This window comes from Amblyomma americanum, chromosome 1 (assembly GCF_052857255.1).
Source record: "Amblyomma americanum isolate KBUSLIRL-KWMA chromosome 1, ASM5285725v1, whole genome shotgun sequence".
Taxonomy (NCBI): Eukaryota; Metazoa; Arthropoda; class Arachnida; order Ixodida; family Ixodidae; genus Amblyomma; species Amblyomma americanum.
Window position 1 is genome coordinate 467954283 of NC_135497.1, and position 18367 is coordinate 467972649.

The window sequence follows — 18367 nt, forward strand, 5'->3', positions numbered from 1 at the left end:
TGTTTTATTAAAATCACTGCTCGCAGGTATTGAAGGGCAAGTTCGACTTGGTCGATGCGGATTCCGACATGGAGGTGCGGCCCCAGGCAAATGTTCTCGCAACCAGTGTACACGTGAAACAACTCGGCAGCAAGCGGTTCGAGCGCTTCTCAAGTTGGATTAAGCTGCCTCGTGCAGTTGCAATGCTCATACGGCTAGTGGACAAAATTCAGGGCACTTCCGAAAACGTGTCAAACTTCCCGCATAACAGCTCATCTCACCAACTGCGACCTTCTGCAGAACACCTAGCCCGAGCAAAGGCAGTCATTATTCTATCTGTCCAGAAGGAAGCCTTTTCAGAGGAGTTGAAAAGCTTGCAACGAGGAAAGCGACTACCGAAGTCAAGCCCTCTGTGGAGACTGGATCCATGGGCTGATTCAGACGGTCTTTTGAGAATTGGTGGCCGACTAGGCAGGGCCAATCATTTCGACCAGCAAGAGAAGCCCATCATCATGCCAGGCCACACCATGTCACCACCCTGATTGTGCGGCATTATCACGAATAGGTCAAACATCAAGGACACCATTTCACTGAGGGAGCAGTCAGGGCAGCTGGGTTCTGAATCGTCGGAGCTAAGCGTAGCATCGCCTCATACATACAGAGCTGTGTTACGTGTTGTAAGCTCAGAGGAAGGCAGCTACAGCAGAAGATGGCAGACCTGCCCGCAGAAAGACCAAGCACCGAGCCACTTTTCACTTATGTCGGACTAGACATATTTGGCCCGTGGCAAGTCGCGTCTCGTCGCACCAGAGGCGGTGAGGCCAACAGCAAACGGTGGGTCGTGCTCTTCACTTGCATAAGTATCCGTGCTGTTCATATCGAAGTAATCGAGAGCATGAACACCTCAAGTTTTATTAAAACGCTCCGGAGATTCTTTGCCCTAAGGAGCCTGGCAAAGCAACTGAGGTCTGACTGCGGGACAAATTTTGTTGGAGCATGCTCCGAACTAAAAGTGAGCACCAGTGGCCCAGACCACGAGAAGCTAGGAACATTCCTGTCAGACCATGGATGCACTTGGGTATTCAATCCCCCTCATGCTTCTCACATGGGAGGAGTGTGGGAAAGAATGATAGGAATCACACAGCGAATTTTGGACTCCATGCTTCTTGAGAGTACCTCTCGTCGCCTCACTCACGAAGTCATGGTAACCATCTTGGCAGAAGTCTCAGGGATCATAAATTCGCGTCCCCTCGTTCCTGTCCCAACGGACCCTGAGTGCTGGGAAGTGCTAACTCCTGCAACGCTTCTGACCCAGAAGGTCAGCGGCAACACAGTGGCACCAGTCTTAAATGACAAAGATATATATATATCGGCGACAGTGACGGCAGGTTCAGTGGCTGGCCGACGCCTTTTGGTGCCGCTGGCGACGCGAGTTCCTTACCACCCTGCATAGTCGTCGTAAGTGGCAGGGCCCAACTTGAAGTCTCAAGGCAGGTGACCTCGTTCTCCTGAGAGACAGATAAGTTCATCACAACGAGCGGCCTATGGGACTCATTGTGAACGCTATCGCGAGTGCGGACGGCAAGATGTGAAAGGTCGAGATCAAGACGGCGACACAGGAAGTGAGCAAGACGTTTCTCCATCCTGTGACTGAGACAGTCCTGCTTATTCCGCGTGAGGACTGAAAACATCATATAGTGGTTATATGTATAATGAGACGGGGAGTGTGTTGTCCCGAGTTCAGTTTAGAATTTCCCGTCCAGGCGCCGGCTTCATCTGCGAACAATAGATTCCTCTCTTCTTCACTCTGTTTCTTCCTTCTCCCCGTGCGCCTTCACTCTCGCCTGCGTTCTTTCTCTCTCTTAAGTGCTCCCTCTCCCGGAGTTTCATGTTAGGGGACTTGTGACTCATTCGTTGTTTCAACCGCGCTGCACGACTGTGGCAGCACCGCGTTTTTACAAGTTTGTAAATGCAAGATAAAGTTTTAATTTTCCTTGTGTTTGCGACCTGTTAACTATCTGAGGAGTGGCCGCAGCCCCAACGCGTGCCGCAGAATCAGAATGCCCAACCTACGCGAGACGTTGAAACAAAATATCACATATCCTTGTACAATGTGCAGTAGCCGCCACTAAGGCAAGAAAGTAGGTCTCGAGTTCTTGCACACATGTGAAAGCCATTTGTGAAGGTATAGCCAGATTACAAAAACCTTGCACGGCACATATGACTTTAACATCATAAAATATTGGTGGGGACAAGTCTTTGTGTTGTCAACTTTTACAACTCAGGACAAGTGCAATTTTCACCAGATTTGGCTAGAGACAATTTTACCAAGACGTCCGCAACGTAACAGGCAGCAGAATCATCAATAATGTGAGAGTGAATGTCTGCTGCAATTTCTTAAATGTTTTGTAATCAAGGAAAATCATCAGTTGGAGCCCATTGTACGCTGTCAACTAGAGATGCCCTGCTGATAGAAAATGGTGCGAATTCCTGCAGGAGTTCCACTGTCTCCAAGGTTACCTTGGTCAGACAGTTTAAAGAGCTTTTAAATACAAATGTTTCAAGCCTGAAATGAACCAAGAGATATTGGGATTTGTATTACAACCGTTTCTGCCTGATATGACCGAATGTATTTTCCAGCGGCTTTTGTTGCAGCCGACGGGTGTGCAGATAAATAAACTAACCTTTAGAGAGATCCTCCCAAAGAACACTCTGAATTATCTACCAGCCTATCACTATTTGCGGCAGACGTCTGCCAGCCATGTTCCGTGACTTAATCCACTAAAGCTGATCTTAGAGAAATTCGACAACTTCACAATCATGCTGTTTAAGTACATGGCGATACCTCTGCGCACTTTTTGGGGCTTAAAGTGCTCAAGGCAAAGAGCATATCCATGACTACTCAGAAATATGCTGAGGCTTGCTGTTGCACAAAGCTGCTCTGCATACACTAGGAGGCACTGAGGCTTTCTGCTGCTCTGCTAACCTTCAGATGCGAAAAAGGCTTCCGGTAAATGTCAGCTTCTGGGCCAATCATAAGATTCATAAAAGTGCTCAGTGTGAGACCAATCTACAACTTAGTCCACAATTAATAACTTGCAGAAGTGGACATTGCTGCTGAGGCTTGTCTTCATGAAGTGTGGCACGTCAAAAACAAAGTAAATTTGCTCACCCTGTACTTAAAATTAACTGACAAGACAAGCTAACATTTTTCTTTCCTTGGTCACAAATTTCATTTATTTTTCCTTTAAAGGCCTGACAGGCATTACATAAGGGGATAGCAAAATCAAGACTTTTGTGCTAACAAGAACACATCAAAACACAGAAAGAATAGGGTAAAGAATTGGAAAAAATAACAATACGCAGTAGTTAAATGATGTTGTGAGGGGGTATGCAAAGCTAAGTGAAATACACAGGACTGGTTATAAAAACAAATATATATATATATGAAGGAAGCCAACAGTCATCGAAACCAAGGTGCTCAGGGGAATGTTTCTATTTTTTTTTAATTTGTAATGCCAATCGATTTGAGAATAACACTTCGATTTAGGGAGGAGGAGGAGATCAGAACTAACTTTTTTGTTCCTTGGCAGAAAGGGTTGAAATTTGACACACATGCTGCACATTGCAGTGAAGAGACAATTATAAAATTTCATAAAGATATCTTCATTAGTTTTTGTTTTATAAGAATTTACATGTTTGTTGCTGGTGGAAAGCCTGGCACAGTAACGAATCATAATATTGTGCCGGGAATACATTGCATATTAGCCCAAATGTCTAATCTACACTAAGACAGTGTTGAAATTTTTTTTAGAGTGCTAATAATTTTTTCCTGAACATAACATGCACGTGGCTCTGCTTCACTGCATAAAGCCATGCACTTATTGTGAAATAATAAATTAATGCAAAGGTAAATAAACATGTCAAGACTGTCCTCATGTACAGCAGTTTATAGATCACAGCAAAGCAAACTGGATCAAAATCGGTGCAGCCATTGTTGTGCTATGCTTTCCCCGAGTGAGGTGATCGACAAAAAAAAACTGAGAAAACGGGCTGTAAAGTTTTGCAAGCGCTGCAGATTTATTAAAGAGCACCAGGGCTGTAAAATTTTGTATCATCGCTGTTGGGCATCTTCTTGCACCTTTACCTCTTTGCTTGGTGGGCTTTGGATGCTTTCTTCAGGCATTCTTTGTCCTTTTCCTGAGCCCTCTGGATGGCAAGGGCACCAGGATTTACACCCAAGGTGGCACACATTTCCGAGAAAGCTCTTTGGCTCCCTGAATTGTAATTTATGACTGCCTCATTCACTGCAGTCTCTACCGCAAAAAATGAGGCGTGCTCATCCTTTGAGAGTGCCGACCAAATAACAGAGTGCAGGCTCTCAGCTGCATTCTGGGTCCTTCCACCCTTGCAGCGCTCCAGCAAGTGGATGTCTGAAAGGCATTGATACAGGGGCATCATGGCTTGGGCAACTCTGCTCATAAGCTTATATTTATGAGGAGGCTGTGCTTCATTTTTTGCTTCTGCTGCTCTCTGCACACACCAGCTGAGAGGGCCAGGGGGGCACAGTTCATGGTGGGGGTCACTGTCACTAGATGTCACGTGCTAATAAGTGGCCATGACAGCTTTCTGCATTGCAGCAACCTCATTGACATTCTTGCTGATAGCCAGGCCATAGTAGTTGGTGAGCCTTTTAATCAGCTGTTGTGTCAGCCCACCTTTGCTGCCCAGTGGCTCCCCTTTCTTGGCCTTGCTCACAATGGAGCGAAGACCAGTACCCATTCTTTTTTTTACATGGTTTATGCAGTCTTCTTTTGTGACTGCTATAAACCCATATGGCTGCTCATCCTGCAACGCCTGGAAAACACGGCTGTCTCCATCAGAGATAACTGCTGTATATCGCAGGTCATTCATGGCCAATGAACGGCCAAAAAGTTGCAAAGCAGCCTCCACTTCCATTCGTCCAGAGCCAACTTGTGTTTTTTTGACACTGATGCTGCTGCCTCCACTGAAGGTAGGTGAGCTCAATCTCTGCTGGCCCCAGGCTGCATCCAAGGCAGAAGTTTGAAACAATACTGTCCAGCAAAAGCCCTGTGTGGAACTCAGTTATGCATCTATGACCGCGCATGAGCCAGGTGCCATCGTAAATAACGGTCACATTTTTAGTGAAGCCAACCTCCATCTCGCTGTACACCTTCACAGCAGCTACGACATCCCTAAAGATGTTATTGGCAGCCTCCTCTGCAGCAGGCTTGAACAGGCCCTTCAAGTGGCCCTGGAATGTCTTATGGTGTAAACCACGATGGGACACATTCATAGTGGCCCAGAAATCGTTCAGAGCTGTCTGCCCTTTCCCTATCACTTTGATAGCTTGCATTGAGCGAATGTTCACATCAAACACCCTTACACCTTCCTTCCTTTGGGAAGACAACTGGGACTCAATTGAGCCACAAGTAGTGCACAAAAGCACCATTTTCACTGCCAGACCGAGCCTGGTATCGCAGTGCACACCGAACGCTGTTGGCATCTTGGGCACAGAGTCTTACCAATCAACGAGTTCACCGTGGAAATCTGCACAAGAATAAATTCACTGTCACAAGAGGCCGAAATTTGTTGGCCTTGCTGGTCCATCAAACTGAACTTCCGTTCAGTTGCGGGCACTGCACGAAGGGAATCGCGAATGCTGCGTGCCTGCACTTCTGCCGTCGCTGCTGACACGAAACGTGGCTCGAGGCGCGCCTGAATGGTGCGACGTTCTGGCGATGATTCGTTCCATAAATTATCAGCTATCACACTGTAGCTCGTCGACGGTTGGAGCTCACTCGCAGGCTGCGTGCCCGTGTCGCACGATGCGCCAGAATCGGAGCACACCATCTCTGCCGGCGATGGTGATCTTCGACCCGCGTCGCCTCCAATGATGCGATCTCTGCTACTGATAAGCGCGGCCGTACGCCGAGGCGCGAGAGTCTCCGTTGGCGCGTCTTCCGTCGACGGGGTTATCAGCATCGATCACACAGGGCGATTGTCAGCTTCGCTGCTGAACTCACAGGGTGCAAGATAGCGCGGCACGTTATCCGCTTGTTCAGTAGGGTGCTCCACTTCTCCCGCTGGCCGCCGTCTTTTTCTTGCCATAGGAGGCTTCCTCTTCCGTTTCCCGAAGGCGTGCTTCGTCAACAATTTCTTCTCAAACGAGCGACGATCCATTACTAACGTGAGAGCTGTGAGAAGAGTTGAAATGAACGCCGGCGTGGTCTGCAAAGCAAACAGTGGTGCACGGTGGTTGCCAGCTTCCCCACTGTCACGCAACAGCCAATGGGGAGACGCCTTCCAAACCGGCAGCCAATCGGAGGCCTGCTTTCATCAGAGGGCCCGTGTGACCATCACTGGCAGACCCACGCTTTTGTGTTTGTGTCACTCTTACAAGATGGCAACGACCAAAACATTCAGAAGCAAGATGGCGGAACTTCGAGCTTTCGAACGATACCAGGATGGCGGCGCTCGGTGGCAGGAAAGACAATATGGCTCCGCAAACTCCGGTGATTTTGCGCGTTTTATGGCTGTTTTCTCGCCCTGCGCACTCACAAATTAATTTTTTTCGAGCATTTATAGTGCGTTTTCACCCAAACCATTTTGATACAACGTAGATTAGGTGTTGGAGATACTGAAACGCATGGTTTACAAAAATCAATTTTTTTCGCGATTTTTGCGATCTGATCCCCGCATCCCCCCTTAATCTGTCACTTAAAGTAAATTACTTATAAAGCAGCAGAAAAACAACCATGCCGTCGGTGGAATCCGAACCCACAACCTCCGAATATCGTGTTCGGTGCTGTACCATATGTGCTACGGCGACAGCTGTCCAATCTGCTGCTTTCGTGGGCATTTCTGTTTTGCTTGTACGCGAACCTTGAGAGTTCACCAGTGCATATATATATACACACACACACACACATACCTTCTGGACACCCTTGTGGACTGTAGCTCATCTCACGCCAAGCATGCAGGTGCCTCTTTTTTGGCGGGGGGTTAACTTGGGCGCATTGTAGCAGCCTTCTTCCAATCCCTATAAATACTCATCTGAAATAATCATGTAGCACTCTGAAGAAGGCTGGTCCCCAGTCGAAATATCAGTAAACCCTTGTTTCATTTTTAAGCGTGTGACAGTCTACTTTATAAGTATATAACTTCCGGTTCATGGTGCCTTCCTTGCAAGAGTTTATATATATATATATATATATATATATATATATATATATATATATATATATATATATATATATATATATATATATATATATATATGCAATCAAAAGGAAAATAACTATCACCTGTTTGAAGTGCCGAGATGAATATGATGGAAAAGACTGCCCTCATGAACAACGGTTGCTTAGTTTTTCCCCGAATGATATGCGGTCAGTGCAAAATACGATGGTATTTAGCAGGGCACCCCAGTGTTATAGCGTCCGGGAAAAATGAAGACTTTAGTGCTAAGGTGGAAAAGTTGGTGTGTGCAATGCTGTGATCATGGCTTAGGCGGTTAGACATCCTAAATAGGGGTTGTAGCTTTGCATGTCTTGCACACAAATTATTACTTTGACAGTGATTTCAGCTACTCCAAGTTTCTCAACAAGCAAGGTCAGAAAGTTGCATACGACAGGCACCAGTGCTGGTGTATGCTCTACAGTAAATGCAACTGGCTGAACCCACCTGCTGGAAATCCTAGCCAGGGCAACCATGGATCTGTCAGCAATAGTTTATGACCAATCAGTTCCATCATCTGAAAATTCATGGACAACATCAGGACCTGGATCATAAGAGTAGCTTTTTTTTAAACCTGTTTCATCAAAGATTAAAGTGCACACTCAATCTTGCATATTCCAAGCACCAGTGCTCAATAACAGACAAAATGGTTCTAGGAATCATGCCCGGTATCATGTTAATGCTAGCCAAGCACCGTCTCGAGGAACAGTGGCTAGGCAAACTGAAAATTGGGGCCAAAAATCTGCGAGCTTGAGGCGCACGGAAAATTATATGCAGAGAAAACTTTCTGAGCTGCACAGGGAACCACTTGCCCTTACCCCTCGGCTTTGATGGCACATCTGCACACAGAAGTTAAACATCTAATCTTTGACACATGAACGGATAGCACCTAAGGCCTTTGAAATGGACGGAGGCAACCTGAATTGCTGCTTCTGCAATGTTACGTTGTGATGGTTTTCCAATAGCTTGGAACCTTTGCCTGCAGTCGTTTGACAGTTGCCCCTGCCGTGCACTTTGACCGTTGCAGCCTGCTACTGGAACGCTGCTGAGAACTGCAATAGAAGATAAACAAGTCTATTAAAAAGTGAACCTTGTTACAAGCCCTTAAAAAAAGCTTATTTATTGGTTCTCTCATACTCAACACTGCATTTAAGAAATTGGAAAGTGCTCAATGCAAGGCATTAGGATTCATTTTCAGTCAATACAATGCAATGGTCAGGATTCATCTACACAACTCACGACAGCACCCACTTGACCATAACTGGCACCACAGCAAAATTCCTGCATCCCAAGTTCATCTTCGTAGCTTGAAATTAATATCATATGCATTGGATGAAGGTATCTTATGGCTCTGAGCTCAAATAAACACAAGAATCAAACATAACAGCCACCTGACGGAATACATATCATACTCGCAGTAACCGTCCAAGCTCTCTACAGGGGGGTACTCCTGCTATGTCACGAGCGCCATTTCGGCATCCAATGCCTAGTTTCAGCATAGCAGGCCAGAGGATGGGGGGGGATAAACTGATTATACACAGGCCGTAGCCTATCGCCGTCCATGCTGCACGCCAAAATAGGGGCCACTGAGGCTGGAGTGCGTACCCCCTACCATATAATTTCATCTTGAACTTGAACCAACCTGCCCAAGTTTCAGTGGTGCTTATTCCAAGAAAATGCTACTAAAGAGTGTACTGAATAGCATTAGTCAAATGAAGCACTTACCAGCGCAGTCTCCTTCTTGACAGCTCACAGCCCGTTCGGCCAGGTTAGTCTATTTGTGGACAGGTGGAGAGCCATGGTTCTCAATAAGTCTGTCGTGGTATGGCTGCATTCCACAGACAGAAGTGGCGCTGCAAGGAAAACCAGGGGATACGAACAAAATGTTCAGAATGAACACTGCACGCAATGCCCACATCTCTGCATGCAGGTCCTTCTCCTTAACAAACACAGTTCAAAGGCTCAGCAGAATAAGCACATCAATTAGTTTGAAGCAAGAAGCTGAAAATCTAATGCCAGCAGAAGTGAGCTTCCACATAAGGAAAGATAGGCACCTATACATGAGCCACTGTGTATCAGATGTGGCTATCGTGGAAGCGGCTCAATAACGTGCCAATGCCCCTTCTCCCTTTCCCTTTCTCTGACTGCAGCCGTAGCTATAAATCTATGTGCAGTAAAGTGCCAGGCGTCTTTCCTGGCCTAGCCTACTCACGTGTCATGTCTCTGCATAAAGCGATGGATACATGGTGTCAGAAGTGGCCTTGTTTGCCCAGCTGGATTATTCTCGCAGCCAAAGCAATGCACATCGCGAAACCGCCGACACCACTTCAGCTCACTCGAAATCTCAGAAGAAACTGGCTAGTATTCAAGCAGAAGCTGCAACTGTTACTGACATCGACCACCAGCCCTAAGTCAGCAGCGATCAAAGCAGCGATTTTTCTAAGCACTGCCAGTGTCGAGGCACTGGACATCTACAACAAATAAAAGGTGGTGATTTGGGCTTGTTGGTTCATCACAGAAGAGGAAATTTGCAGCGCAAAAGAATGCACGGACGACAGTATCAGTTGGTAGTGTCAGCGCTTGTGCTTGTGTTTCTTCTGTCGTACATGTGTTGTTTTGCATTGCAAATTTCCTCATCAACAACAACTAGAGCTTCACAAAAGATAAGTCCAAAAACGCGCTGCTCAAGAAATTTGTCAGTTGCTTCCATGTAAAAGAAAATAAGTTCTACAAATAGCACATATTTCGTGTGCGGGTGCAAGGTGAGTCCAAACCATTTCAGCCCCTTGCACGAGACCTCAGAACGCAAGCTAAGCTCTGCAATTTTGGTGGCCTTGAAGAATCCATGGTACGAGACCAGATTGTTTTCGGCACTAATAGTACGGCTATAACAGAAAGATGCTGTGAGATAGGAGTCTCCCATTGCAGAGAGCAGAAGAAATGTGCAAGGCAGCGGAGGTTGCCGCACAGCAAAATGCTACCTGGTCCAAAGGAGACGTCCACGTTGACTACACCATAAGACACCAGCCTGGTAAAGGAAGGCGGATTGGTTGCAAGCATTGCAACCATACGCATGCACCGTGACAATGTCCAGCTTACAGGAAGGGCTGCTACATTTGCAACAGAATGAATCACCTCTCGTTACGCTGCAGAAATCGCCAAGTCAAGCAAATACGTGAAGAAATGAAAACCAATGAAAACTTCTAAGTTTTAGATGTCAGCATATACGGTTTCAACAAGCAAGCAGGGCTAGGTTGGTTGATGCAAGGCCAGATTGCCGGATGCGACGTCAGTTTCAAAGTTGACACGGGCTCCCAGGCAAACCTCCTTCCCCTCATCATCTTTCGACGCATCTGCAGTAGAATGCCTCTGTGCAAGACTACAGCAGTTCTGACTGCCTACAATGGCAGCTCTATCAAGCACGTGGGTATCGCCACGGCATCCCTTGCCCTGAACGGAGCGAAGCACGAGACAAACTTTATCATGAAAAAAGGCCGACAAGCAATCGTTGGCTTTAACAGCTCCTTTGGCTCCTTTTCGGGATTTTTTCTGCTAGTGAGGTCTTCCAGAAGATGCTCACAAGATCTTTGAAGGCCTGCCAGGGGTACATGCCTATGTTGATGATGTACTAACATGACGTAACAGCGAGCAACAGCATGATGAGCGCTTGCTCACAGCACTGAGAAGGACAGAGAAAGCTGGCCTAACGTTCAACTGTGAAAAGTGTGCCTTCGGTGTGAAGGAAATCACATTTCTTGGTGACGTAATCCGTGAACATGGCACACTGCCAAGCTCTGATCCAATTTCAAGCATTCGAGCTATGCACGCCCCCCACCCCACCCCCCCCCTTAATGGCAAAACTGCAGAATACAGAATGCTTGGAATCGAACTATTTCCGCAAGTACGTGTCTCGGGTGAGTGATAAAACGTCCCTGTTTTGCAGCTTGGTGAAGAAAAATGTCGTCTTTGACTGGAGTTCAACTCATGGGTGTGAATGGAAAGAGGTCTGCAAAGCGTTAACAATGTCTGCTCTGCTGGCCTTCTTCGACGCAAAGAAAGAAATCAAAATTTCGGCTGACATAACGGGCCAGGGTCAGGTGCAGCATTGTTGCAGGGGTATGGCAGTGACTGGCACCCAGTAATGTATGCTTCGTGAGCACTGACCGAAAGCAAAACATGGTACTCGCAAATAGAGAAAGAAACCCTGGGCCTTAATTAGGTTCACATGCGAAAAGTTTTGCCAGCTGGTATATGGCCGCAGGATTTTCATTGAAACATATCACAGACCTTTGCTGAATATCGTGAAAAAGACCATTGGAGAAATGCCGCTAAGGCTGCAGCGTTTCTTTATTCGTCTTCTTCAATATGATCATGAACTGGAGTTTGTTCCTGGCAAGGACCTGCTGTTGGCGGACATGCTGTCCCCTGCTCCTGCCATCCTGGAGTCAACCGAAGATGTCGACGTTCATGCTGTGCAAGTTCTGTCAAGCATAGTAAGCCCACCAACAAAACTGCGCCTTCAAAGTTAGACTTTAGCGGATCCATACTTGAGCAATGTCTTAAAGCAGGTGGCACAAGGAGCTAAGATTGCAAGAGAGTTAAAGCCATTTGCAGCAGAACTATCAGCAACTGATGGAATACAGTTAAAAGGATGCAGACATCTTGGACCGAATAAAAGTAAGGCCAGAGCTCGTGGCCTGATCTTCTGGCCAAGAATGAGCAGTGCCATTGAAATGCTCATTCACAAATGTAGCACATGCCAAAAGTATGCATAAAAGCATGCTTCTGAGCCTTTTATTTTGTGGCCAAGAGGGTGCCATGGCACCGGGTGGGAATCGACCTCTTTCACTTTGCTGGTGACATGTACGTAGTAGTATTTGATGCACATTCCAACTTTCCAAAGGTGGAGAAACTCACTGTTACCACTGAGCGCGAAGTCAGTACAAAGGTTGCGGCTATTTTCATGTGGTACAGAATTCCTGCCCAAGTGTGTACCGACAATGGACGTCAGTTTGCTTCCCAGGAGTTCGCAGAGTTTGCACGCCACTATGACTTTGTCCATATTGTCACCGAAAGCCGCAGAAAGGGCAGAAGGGCACACCAGTACTAGCCAGGCAGACACACTCAGCGAACCAATGCACGAGCCAGGGAAGACAAAGACCAGCAGGTGCTGCCCCACCACATGGTGGCGCCAGTAAATGGCTAACACTGTGGCATTGCCCCTCCTCTTGGAAAGAGAGCATCACCCCGATGCCGCGGAATCACAGAAATCGGGAATAAAGTCTGTGGTGCCGGACTTGGCAGAAAAAGTCCTAGCAGGCATGGTAGGGCTTCATCCTGGCAACTTGGATGATTTCGGATGCCGCCTGCCACCTTGAGGAGTGAACAGATTCTTGCGGGAGCACTTCGTAGTTAACGTCACTAAGTTTGCACAGTACCTCGTAGGGGCCGAAGTAGCGGCGCAGATTTTTTTGGAGCAACCCCGCAGACGGATTGGGGTCCAAACCCAAACTTGATTGCCAGGGTGGTAAAGCACCGCCCGGTGATGAAGGTTGTAACGTTGAGCGTCGCTTTCCTGCTGTGCACGGGTTCGCTGTCTAGATAGCTGGCGGGTGGCTTCTGCTTGCTGAACGAACTCTTCAGCGCCAGCAACGAAGGGACGTGCAACATTCGGCAGTAACATTGCGTCCACCATGGTCATAGCTTCCCGACCTTGCGCCAGACGGAACGGTGTGAAACGCGTCGTCTCTTAAAAGCAGTGTTGCATGCGAACTTGACGTAAGGCAGGATCTGGTCCCAGTTCTTATGGTCAGTGTCGATGTACATGGAAAGCATGTCGGCAATGGTCTGATTGAGCAGCTCAGTCAGTCCGTTTGTTCGAGGATGGTAGGCAGTGGTTCGACAGTGACTGGTGCCACTGAGACGCATAACTTCCTGAGTAAGGACTGATGTAAAAGCTGTGCCTCTATCAGTTAAAACGACCGCTGGGGCACCGTGACGGAGGACAATGTTAAAGATGAAAAAGTTTGCAATTTCGGCAGTGGTGCCACAGGGAAGGGCTTTCGTCTCACAATACCGGGTGAGGTAGTCGGTGGCAACTATAATGTACCTGCTGCCCAATGATGATGTCGGAAATGGTCCCAGCAAATCCATGCCGACATGGTGGAAAGGAATTCGAGGCGGATCAATGGGCTTCAATAGGCCGGCCGGCTTCACAGGTGGTGTCTTCCGATGTTAGCACACGCGGCAAGACTTAACGTAGTGCTGGAGAACTGTAGCAAGCCGGGGCCAGTAATACTTGTGCCGCATCCGTGCCAACGTGCCAGAAAATCCGAGGTGGCCAGAAGAAAGGTCGTCGTGGCATGCGTGCAGAACTTCGTCTCAAAGCACCATTGGGACCACGAGCAGGTACAGAGTGTCCGTGGAACCGTAGTTTCTCTTGTAGAGGATGCTACGCCGCAAGCAGAACGACGATAGCCCACGTGTGAAGAAGCGAGGCGGCGACGAGGTGCGGCCTTCGAGATAATCTATGAGGGGTCGTAGCTCGGCATCATCTCGCTGTTGTTGAGCAAGAACGGACGTGGTTAAAGCGCCAAGAAAAGCGGGATCGTCTTCCATGTCAGCAATTGTGTACGGGAGAGGGGCACGTGACAGGCAGTCTGCGTCGCTGTGCTTGTTGCCAGACTTGTACACGATAGTAACATCGAATTCTTGCAAGCGGAGACTCCATTGCGCCAGCCTCCCCGATGGGTCTTTAAGGTTCGCGAGCCAACAAAGCGAGTGGTGATCGCTCATGACTCGAAATGGGCAACCATACAAGTATGGGCGGATTTTCGTTACCGCCCAAACGACAGCAAGGCACTCTTTTTCCATGGTAGAATAATTCACTTAAGAACGCGACAGAGTGCGGCTTGCATAAGCAACCACGCGCTCAACACGATCTTGCCACTGAACGAGGACGGCACCCAGACCAACGTTGCTGGCATCTGTGTGTAGTTCCGTGTCCGCCTCCTCGTCTAAGTGGCCAAGAATGGCCGTAGTTTGGAGGCAGTTCTTGAGGTCGTCTAAGGCCATCTGCTGTTCTTGGGCCCAGATGAAAGGTTGGTCGTCGTTTGTCAAGCGAGTTAGAGGCTCGGCTAGTCGGGAGAACTCTCGCACAAAACATCGGTAATAGGCGCAGAGACCCAAAAAACGGTGCACAGCATGCTTATCAATGGGGGTCGGAAATGCAGTGACGGCAGCCGTCTTGTCACGGTCAGGGTTAACACCTTCAGCGCTTACGACATGGCCCAGGAAATTCAGCCGTTGGAACGCAAAGTGGCTTTTCTCTGGTTTGAGCGAGAGGCCGGCCGATCGTATGGCCTCCAGTACTGCACTCAAGCGCTTGAGATGCTTGTCGTAAGTGGCAGAAAAAATGACATCATCAAGGTAGACGAGGCAGGACTGCCATTTGAGACCAACGAGGACAGAGTCCATCATTCTTTGAAAGGTGGCAGGAGCGGAACACAAGCCGAAGGGGAGCACCTTGAACTCGTACACCCGTCAGGAGTAACGAACGCTGTCTTCTCGCCGTCCCGTTCATCGACCTCAATCTGCCAGTACCCACTGCGGAAGTCAAAAGAAAAGTAGCGGGCATGATGCAGCCAGTCGAAAGAGTCATCGATTCGAGGTAACGAGTAAACGTCCTTTTTGGTAATTTTGTTAAGTCTTCAATAGTCGACAGAAAATCTCAGTGTCTCGTCCTTGGCGACCAGCACAACGGGCGAAGCCCATGGGCTTGTAGACGGTTGTATGACATCATCCCAGGGCATTTCGTCCACCTGCAGTCCTATCGCTTCACGTTCTCTCGCCGCCACTCGATAGGGGTGTTGACCAATAGGCCGCTCACTGTCATTGTCACATATATTAAGGAGCCTAAATTAAATTTTAAAGGAAAAAGGTGTAAAGACAACACGAATTAACCGAAGAATAAAGAAGAGGAAGAAGCATTCGTTGAGGTGGAGAAAGATGATTGGTGGAGAAGCATACGGTGAGGTGGAGAGAGATGATTGGTGGAGAAGAGAAGACGACGACAAGGCTTACGTGGACTAACACCGAGGCTATAAAAGGGCGAATGAGAGCGAGGCATAGGGGGAACAGCAGAGAAGCGGAGGCTCCGGCAGGTCAGGGACACATCGGCTGGAAGAGAGCGATGCCGGCTATTGCTCCTGTGAGCTCGCGTTCTACGACATCGCATCGTGGACTTCCTGCCGTGCCTGAGCTCGTTCCGGGGAGTCAACAGAGGACGCTACCACCTGGTACGGCCAGGGGTATCTCCAGCGCTGTTGCCACCCATACGGGTGGTGACCCCATGCCAACAACACCGGCACCACCTCCACAGGCTCTTGGACCGGGAACTTGTACGACGCCGCCAGCGACGCCAGCCCAAGCACGCCGAACGCCACCTCGACGCCGGCTACAGGATCCATACAACGCCGCAGCCGTACCGAACCAACCGTGAGCACGAATGCCGACCACGAATAGTAGAACGCTAGTAGTAGACGCTGGTAGTAGTGTGCCCGAGTCGTATTTATAGCCTTTGTGTGTTGTGTTAGTTTTGTGTTCTAGTGTGTGTGTGTCACATAGGGTGTATTAAATGTGCGATTGTGTGGGTACACCCGTCGCCTAGTCCATTCTTTCAGTCAGAGTGTTCTCCGGAGAGATCCGTGACAAAGATAAGTGGCGAGCCTGTGCCAGGATTCATTTCCTTTTTTTTCTTTTTGCTTTGTCTCGGATCTTTCCGATCTCTCGACGGCAGCAAGTATGGATTTGGCAAAAATGTTAGAACCGGCGCTCAAGCTGGGGTTAAGCAAAGAAGAGGCGATACGTCTCTATGACGAGGAGGCGAAGAGGCAGAGAGAGGAGGCAGATAGGCAGAGAGAGGAAAGGGCACAAGCACGCGCAGACGCTCGCAAAGCAGAAGAGCGCGAGGCGAAGAGAGCTCGCGAGGCAGAAGAGCGAGAAGCTAGAAGAGCCCGCGAGGCAGAACAGGAGAAAAGAAGGATAAAACGGGAGAAGGAGTTTATTTTGTGGAAACAGGCGCATGTTGCGGGAGGATATGACGATATCATGGACAATGATCAGTGTTCCTTGGCAGGTACAGAATCTCCCAGACCGGCCAGAGTTTGCCCAAGAAAGCTGATGGCTCCTTTTGATGACAAGAGAGATGATTTGGATGCATATCTGCAACGATTCGAGCGGATAGCTTTGGGGCAATGCTGAGAGCGCAGTGAATGGGCCACGGCATTGAGCATGTGTTTAGTCGGAGAGGCGCTGAATGTGTGTGGAAGGATGCCCGCTGGTGATTCCATGGACTACGAGAAAGTCAAAAAGGCGCTCCTCCAAAGATTCAGGCTTATGGCAGAGGGTTTTCGTGAGAGATTTCGCACCGCGAAACCTGAGGATTCGGAAACCGCTAAGCAGTTTTCCTGCAGGCTATCCTACTATTTTGATAGGTGGCTTGATATGTCAAACACAGAAAAGAATTTTGAAGGGGTGCGTGGCAAGCTGGTCGCAGAGCAATTTTTAGCGTGTTGCAGCTCGAAGCTAGCGCTATTCCTAAAAGAAAGAAAGTTGTGTTCATTGGAAGAGTTCGCCAACACTGCAGACCAATTCCTCGAGGCTCAAGGGTTAAGAAATTTGAGTAAGGCAAAAAAGGAAACCCAAAAGACCCTAGAGACAGATGCGGCAAAATCAAGAGCATATGGCGGTGCATCTAAGGTGCCAGTAAGGTGTTTTCTCTGCAGAAAGGTGGGACACCGTGCAGCTGACTGTCGAACTAGTAGCGTTGCCCAAAAAACACAGGTTGTGTGTCAAGGTTGTAAGAGGAGGAGTCATGCTCTGGATGAGTGCCGATACAGAACACAGGACCGAGCTGCATGCGTTGTCGACTCTAGGGTAGAACTTGTCACGCCACCCGAAGTTACACAGCTGAAAGGAGAGCAAACGCCGCTGGAAAATGAGGCAGTGAGTGGAACACCCAAGTGGATAGCAGCAATGCCCGTGGTGGTTGGGCAAATAGGGGACCGTCTTATATTGGTGCTTGAGACAGCGGAGCTAACACAGTCTTGGTTCGTAGAAGCCTAGTGAAGGACGAGGATCTTACAGGGGAAGCGTCGGCCATCACTCTGGTAGACAGCACAGTAAGGTACCTTCCTGAAGCCAGGATTCTAGTGTCCACGCCATATTATACCGGGCAGGCAGTGGCAAAATGCGTAGACCAACCCATCTACGATCTCATCTTGGGGAACATTACGGGTGCAAGAGGTGTCGAAGACCCCGATCCCGAGTGGAGGATGCTCGACGTTGAAGAACATCCAAAGGAGGAAAGGCCCGCGACAGCTCAGGCGGGTGCAGTCAGTTTCTCGTTGGCAGTTGAGACAAGAGCTCAAGCGACAGCCCGAGCAACGCAGCATCCGCTCTCTACTCCTGTTGCGATGTGCTTGAGCGTAACACCGGGCGAAATTGCAATTAGGCAAAAAGAAGACCCGAGCCTGAAGACCTGCTTCGAAAGAGTAGGGGAAAAAGTGAAAAGAAGAGTCTTACGTCCTTTGAATATCAATTGGTAAATGGTCTTCTGCACAGGGAATGCATATTTAGTTCAGGAAGGCGGGTCCAACAGCTGGTGTTACCGAGAGATATGCGAGAGACCATGCTGCGCTTAGGACATGACGCCATTATGGCCGGACACCAGGGTGTACAAAAAACTGTCACCAGGATCATCCCCAGGAGTTCTTTTGGCCGGGTGTTCAGAGTGACGTTAAGTGCTTTGTTCGCTCATGTGACGTGTGCCAGCGCAAAGTTCCGAAGGGAAGAGTTGGTCCAGTACCTCTGGGCAAGATACCAGCCAGCCATTGACCTACCGTTTCAGCGAGTGGCGATTGACATTGTGGGGCCAATCTCTCCAGTATCCGCCAAAGGCAATAGATATGTGCTTACTCTGGTTGATGTGGCCACTCGTTATCCTGACGCTATTTCACTGAGAACTATTGACAGTATCCAAGTGGCGGAGGGTCTTGCAGAAATGTTTTCGCATTATGGGTTCCCGAGAGAAATTTTAAATGACTGGGGCTCGAACTTCACATCGGAC

General features: G+C 48.5%; 1 long non-coding RNA gene across 1 annotated transcript in view; it reads right to left on the reverse strand.

Moving 5' to 3' along the window:
- Positions 1–7716: 7716 nt before the first annotated feature.
- Positions 7717–18367, reverse strand: part of LOC144116045 (uncharacterized) — a 40049-nt gene continuing 29398 nt past the window's right edge. The window contains exons 5-6 of the long non-coding RNA XR_013311692.1: positions 8965–9092; positions 7717–8291 (exon numbers count right to left, since the gene is read on the reverse strand). This is a non-coding gene — a long non-coding RNA (uncharacterized LOC144116045). The remainder of the gene's footprint in view (positions 8292–8964; positions 9093–18367) is intronic.